The sequence below is a fragment of the Gadus chalcogrammus genome, chromosome 19 (assembly GCF_026213295.1).
Source record: "Gadus chalcogrammus isolate NIFS_2021 chromosome 19, NIFS_Gcha_1.0, whole genome shotgun sequence".
Lineage (NCBI taxonomy): Eukaryota > Metazoa > Chordata > Actinopteri > Gadiformes > Gadidae > Gadus > Gadus chalcogrammus.
In genome coordinates this window covers 12176360-12183573 of record NC_079430.1, presented here as the reverse complement: position 1 = coordinate 12183573, position 7214 = coordinate 12176360, and the positions used below count along the sequence as shown (strand labels likewise).

Here is a 7214-nt window from a genome sequence, read left to right as displayed (position 1 = left end):
GCCCACTTACACAAACGCACGCCGTCTCCCCAACACTCAAATACACACACACACACACACACACACAAACACACACACACACACACACACACACACGTTACACTTTCCTCTCTCTCCTCCCTCCTCCGTGGTGGGAGGGAGGGAGGGAGGGAGGAGGGAGGGAGGGACGGAGCTCCTCTCTCCCGCCTGCTGGAGGAGACGTCCTCAGACGTGCTGCTGGCTGCTCGCGCCACCGGACGCCGACGACAACGACGAGGGAACCGAACGCAGCGGTGCGCGGAGGACAGCTGAGCTCAGGTAAGAGACTGGAACCTGCAACCTCCCGTCATGTCCCAGCTACCCTGCTGTGTGTGTGTGTGTGTGTGTGTGTGTGTGTGTGTGTGTGTGTGTGTGTGTGTGTGTGTGTGTGTGTGTGTGTGTGTGTGTGTGTGTGTGTGTGTGTGTGTGTGTGTGTGTGTGTGTGTGTGTGTGTGTGATAATGGAGCTATATGGCGTAAGAAATGGGTTTAAGTTCGGATCAGCTGAAACAGTTTTAAATCACAGAAAAGCCAAAGAACGATCGTCTGGGTTCTGGCATTTCTAGAAAAGTACACTGAAACGTTTTTAATTACTCTGAAATCAGAGTAACGGCAGTCCCGTCTCTCAGGTAACTTTGTTGGATTTAGAATCCCTCAACCCCCCCTCTTCCTCCCCTCATCCTCAACCTCCCCTCGTCCTCTCCTCGATGTTCCTTCACCTCCTTTCCACCTATTTCCCTGATTGCTGAGTGGTCTTCGTCGTTCCTTTGCTGCTGGGTTGCGTTCATCCTCTCATGTTCATACGGATGGAGACCCGTAGGGTTTTATAAATGCCTTTATTCTGAAAAATATATAGAACCGGAAACTATGCACCATAACCGGTTCTGATCAAATCCCTGCCGCCTTTAAAACAGACGGAAGATTTCTGGTACTAAAATAGTTTTTGGCCCAGAGCGATGTTATTCCCCATTCAAGTGCAACCATTCTCAAGGCGGCATTGCTAATACGCATATCACATCAATTACGTGTTGAAATTGAGCGAGTTGAACTGAAACTATCAACGATTCACTCTCACGTCTTAACCGGCTCTGAAATGGCTCGGGTCTGAAATGGTTAGGGCAAGGGTTAGGGTCTGAAATGGTTAGGGTCGAAATGGTTAGGGTTCGGGTTCGGGTCTGAAATGGTTCGGGTTCGGGTTCGGTTCTGAAATGGTTAGGGTTAGGGGCTTCAATGGTTAGGGTTAGGGTTTGAAATTTGTTAGGGTCTGAGATGGTTTGTCACGGCGCGCCACAGCCAAGAGGCGTGCGTAAAAGCGCGCGAGAGGAGCTGCAATGTAGGGCAGCCATTTAGCGACGCACGAGCTCCGACACGGTGATTTAGTATCGTACTTTGAAGATGAAATGATGAAATACGGAATGGAAGAATCCACCTGTTTACCATGAGGGCACGGGACCCGTGCGCCAGATACGTGTCATGTTCATTCCATTCAGTGTTTTTAACGTAGGCTATCCGAAATAAAAACACGCTGTGTAATATAGCAACCTGTTTAATACTGAAATAACTGAAAATCAATATATTCTTATCTGTGCTGATCTAAGTAGGGTACATCATGTAGGTGGAAGAGCATCCTTTAACTAACGGAGCTGAGTAGCCCTAGCCAGGGTCTGACCCCCTGGTCTCTGTAGAGTCTGCTCTGTGGTTTGGTTTGAAGGGACAGTCGACCTCACCCTGTCATCCAAGGTTCAAGTCCATTGGCTGGTCCGATCATGTTTGGCTCCAAAATAAGCAACACATTTCATTCTTTGTCCTTTGAGTGCATTATTCTGAGCGTGTTTTGTTTACTTGGACTGAAAGGAACCCAGACCAACGGATCTCACCTCAGGACCTCTTCACCAGAGGCTCGATGGGATTAATATATATATATATACACGCACACTATAATATATTATTTACACTATAATATTAACAAATTCTAATATATATATACGATAATCTTCATATCAACACTATAATAATTATCTACCCGCTAAGATATTTACACTATAGTATATATATATACACTATAGTATATATATATATATATATATATATATATATATATATATATATATATATATATATATATATATATATATATATATACACACACACACTATAGTATATATATATATACACTATTACACACCATGGTATAAATAGGGGGGAGGGCATTGATTTGAGTCGTATTACTCCCCTCCTCAGCCCGCGGTCACACTCGTAAACACACTGATTACAGCCTTTATAAGCTCGTATAGGTGAGAGGGGGCTGGGTTACAGCTGTGTGTGTGTGTGTGTGTGTGTGTGTGTGTGTGTGTGTGTGTGTGTGTGTGTGTGTGTGTGTGTGTGTGTGTGTGCGTGTGCGTGTGCGTGTGTGTGTGTGTGTGTGTGTGTGTGCGCTTCTTCACGTAGCTAATCCAACAGAACTGTTCCCACACTTAACCCCCACACCAAGACGGCGTCTTAACCCCCACACCGTCGCCGCGTGGGGGCTAGGGTAAGGGGGTTCACTAGGGTTAGGGTTAGGGGGTTCACTAGGGTCAGGGGGTTCACTAGGGTTAGGGTTAGGGGGTTCACTAGGGTCAGGGGGTTCCCTAGGGTTAGGGGGTTCACTAGGGTCAGGGGGTTCACTAGGGTCAGGGGGTTCACTAGGGTTAGGGTTAGGGGGTTCACTAGGGTTAGGGGGTTCACTAGGGTCAGGGGGTTCACTAGGGTTAGGGTTAGGGGGTTCACTAGGGTTAGGGGGTTCACTAGGGTTAGGGGGTTCACTAGGGTTAGGGGGTTCACTAGGGTTAGGGGGTTCACTAGCTCAGTGGGACCACAGGGGGGATTCAGACATGGAGTCAAACAGCCTAGCAGATGGACTACAGAATACCCCCCCCCCCCCCCCCTCATAAAACCCATTATAAGCTTCCCCTTTAACACAACCTCGAACATCTCTCTGTTGTTAGCAAACACAGAGCCACCCGTCCAAGTGACCTCCCGCATACCTGAGCTTAATACCACGTTTCAAACACAACTGTGTACTCAACAGAGCAGCGGATCAGCCCTGCACCGCCACCGCCCCACCTCCCCTCGTAGCCCCGGCTAGCTCAGACATTAGCGTCAGACTCTCAGACCCTCACTCGGTCAACAGGGAAATGCCTTGCAGCCGTAGCTGCTCATCTCATGCTAGGAAATAGCAGGAGAAGACAGGAGAACTGGTCTGATTCAGAACGGAGGAGGAGACGGAGGGGAAGGTTGGATGGAAGGGTGGCCTAGGGGGGCGGGGGGGGGGGGGGGTGGCCTCCCTCAGATCACCATCTACCGAGGAGAGGGAAGGAGAGTCGCATGAAACAAACGGGTGTAATTGCATTTGTGACAAAGAGCTGCGGAATCGATGGACTAAGCAGCGACCTGAATGGGACTGTTTCTTCCGATTATGTCAGCGTATTTCATTGACATGCAAATGATTGCATCGCGCTCGTCGACGTCTAGAGTCTGCCTCCCCTAACCACACAACTCCTCTATAGAGATGATCATATTTAACAGACTGAGCATGGAATTATTTCCATCACGTCACATTTCGGTAGTATAAAGCTGGGAAAACACATGCCTAACCTTTGAGGACAGTTTTGTAACCTTCTGTGGTATTCATGACACATCGCAAACGTTCATCAATTAACTGCAGCCTTTCCATATCTGGGCATTGTCAACATGTTTCCACTTGACCGCATGATTGTGAAGCGTGGCTGGCGACGATTTGGTTGTGTGTTTCAGCTCGATGAACAGACTGATGATAAACGCTCTCTTAGCATGACTGCGTGTCATCCATTAGTTGATGTGCAAGAGCTAAGAGGAATAATAGGTGCTTGCAGTATGGAGAATTTAGCATGCTGCTGTTGTATTGTTGTACTAATGGACATGGTACCGTCTGCTGAAAACATGCAAGATAAAGCTCTACATGTCTGGAGCCATTCTGGGGCCGTTTCCTGGGAAGATCAATACAGGTTGAAGATTTGTCCCTCTCAAAAGACTCTATTGCCAATATGAAGAGAGACATGATACAGCAGTACACACACATCACCTATCAATCATAGACCGGTCGCTCTGCAGCCAACAGATGGAAATGTGCAAAAGAAAAGCAAAAGACAAGGAAAGAATATTTCCAATTGAAAAGATGATGAATATTTAACGGTGAGGACATTTCTGTGACTTAACATTTTACAGCGCTTTTCAATTAAGTACAGTCATGTTGTCTTTTGTTTTTCAGGTCAGCTAGCTTTAGAAGAGAAAGAGCGGTAATACTGGAACGAAACGTGTGGAACAATGAAAGACCTCGACAAAAGGGGCCAAGTGAAAAACCTTCTCCTAGACTCATCAGAATTAAAACCATATTTTCAGTAGCACAAGCATTTCATACAATGTCAGCATAGCAGTTATTAAAAGTGAAATCAAAAAGAGGGAAATAAATTAAAAAGATGAATCACAAAGATGAGGCTCCGGCACAGAAAATGTCTTTCAGCGGGCGTCTAATCTCCACGATCTCCGAGAGGAAGCTAGTGATCGTGACCAGAGTCACCGCCTCCACAAGAGCCTCCGCTGTTTTCAAGAGTCCTGACATTCAACCAGCATTAACGCAGACGACCGCTCGCCGTTTACCTGCGTCTACGCCGAGGCAGCTCCCCTACCTGCAGCTCGCCGTTTACCTCACACTACACTGAGGTAGCTCGCCATTACCTCACCCTACACTGAGGCGGCTCGCCGTTTACCTCGCGCTACACCGGCTTGCGGCCCGCCGTTTACCTGCTGCAGCTCGCCTGCTGAACTTTGGGCTCCCTGCTCCCTCATTAGCACGGGCTCCGAGAGAATGTAGGGGTCCGACTCCCGCCCTCTGACACCTCTACACCCCCCCAGCCCGGGGGAGTCCAGGGAGGCGATCATCGTGCAACCGTAGGGCCCTATTCCTTCCTGGAGGAAGCTGCATCACACGCGTGTATCAGAACTGTAACACACGTGTGTGTCGTAGCTGTATCACACGCGTGTATTGGAGCGGTAACACGCGCGTGTGTGTGTGTGAGCTGTAACACACACATGTGTTGGAGCTGTAAAACACAACATGTGTCGAAGCTGCCCTTTCGTTGCCCGTGATCAAACCAGTTTGTGTGTTTATGGACACGACACATAAAGCCTCTCTCTCTCACTCTCTCACTCGCTCCGTCTTTCTTTATTCCCCGCCGTGTGGGTGTTTATGAGCCGGACGTCACATTCATCCTCCCCTGGCCTGCGGAGAAAGGCGGGATGTAGTCACAGAGTAATGAAAACCGACGCCACACATTCCCGGTGCCGTTTTGGCTTTCTCTGGGACTAATGACACAAATGTAAAAAAAAACAGACGCACGCCCGGATGAGTAAATGGCAAGTTGAAGAAGAGATAGTTAAACTAATTATTGAATTCAAAACCCCCGTGCCGTTCCTCAGCGTCTCCGCTCGGTCGAGTTCTGCAGACGTCGATAAGACGCTGATCCGATGTCGTTTGTCATTGCTGAGCGTTTTTAAAGGGCTTTAAACCCAGCCCTGGCGATGGCTATCCACAGAGGCAGACGGTTCGCTCTCCTGTCCATAACAATACGTCTAGACACTGATGATCTGCTGTATTAAGAGGGCGCTCCATTTTGGGTTTGTTTGTTTCCATGTTTATTTGTGATCAACAGGCCTTTCCCAGTAATTATTTTCTGTTATTCTTATGCAGACGTGTTTATTCTGTGTTCAGTGTTCATCGCCCCCCCCGCTGAAAACCTTCCATTTAACTAATGGCCGCCGTTATAATTGAGGACGCGAAAAAAGAGCCGGACATAATTGAGATAATGGAGCCGATTGTGTCCCTCTGGATGACGAGGCCGTACTGAAACCGTTCCCCTGTCGATGTTGTTCTGATCCCCGTCGCCCTGATTGGACCTGATGAGGAACATGAGCTGAAGCCAGTACCTAGGGATCCTTCCTTTAACAACTTTCTGTTGTTCATTACTTTTGCCATAATGCTTTGATTGTAAGATCTTTGTTATTCTCGTTAATTCGACTTTGAACCATTTCTCGCCGTTGAGGACAGAATACAGGAGTACGATTTGGAGCCTTGATCTGCTATGGAAGCCTTGGATACACACTTATGTCTCTTCTTTCATCACGCTACCTCGTGTTGAAAGCAACTCTGAACTTTAACTCGGACTTCATTTGCATTGTATAAACAACAGAATCAGGGGATAAAGTAACACATAAATCCGGATTTTATCCTTCGCATGGCGACCCAAGCTAACTGAAAGAACGAAAATTGTTCTAAACCCTGTGAATGAAGTCTGGGTCTCTGACGTCTGTAACCCGCTGAGCCGAGGATGAGATGTCAAGATTACTGGGGGTGGTGGATGGGCAGAGGTGGTGGAGAAGGTGGTTGAGGAGGAGTTGTAAGGAGGAGGGGGTGGAGGTAGAAGTGTTTGGAGGAGGTGGTGGAGGAGGAGCTGGTGTATGGGAGGAGGTGGTGGAGGAAGTGGTGTATTGGAGGAGTTGGTGGAGGATATGGTGTTGGGAGGAGGTGGTGTATGGAGCAGGGGGTGGAGGAGGTGATGCATGGAGTGTACATGGCGCACTCTGCCATCAGAAACACACGACTGAGCTCCTGAGCCAGAGAACAAGTTCTTCCACTGAAGTGTGGCTGGGCTCGTCCCTGGGTCGTGGCCCCTCCCCTCCGGGAGCTAGGCGCTAACGCTAATCCTGTGTTATTGTTATTGGGCTGCAAGGTTATCCATCTATGAGCACATACTCGGGTACGAGCGACACTCTCTTTTCTGGTGTTTTTAGGACTCACAGAATCTTCAGAAACCCAGGGCCTTTGTCCCATTACATTGTTTCTCATAGCGCCACAGCTCATTTACTACCGCTGTCAGAGACAGAATAAACATCGGACAAAGCCCAGATGGCGGCCGTAAAGATGGTGGTCTACAGCTAACTCCAGGACCGCAGAAGAAGACAGGAAACAAGGTCAGGGATCTCTCCACCAGCATAAACACTGACTGCAGGGAGTGACACACAGAGACAGGGACAGAGACAGAGACAGAGACAGAGACAGAGACAGAGACAGAGACAGAGACAGAGACAGAGACAGAGACAGAGACAGACAGACAGACAGAC

The 7214-nt window shown here is 48.4% G+C and overlaps 1 protein-coding gene across 1 annotated transcript in view; it reads left to right on the top strand.

Moving 5' to 3' along the window:
- Positions 1-200: 200 nt before the first annotated feature.
- Positions 201-7214, top strand: part of chrm2a (cholinergic receptor, muscarinic 2a) — a 53785-nt gene continuing 46771 nt past the window's right edge. Inside the window, exon 1 of the mRNA XM_056578620.1 lies at positions 201-297. The gene's annotated coding sequence lies outside the window, so the exon portion shown is untranslated. The remainder of the gene's footprint in view (positions 298-7214) is intronic.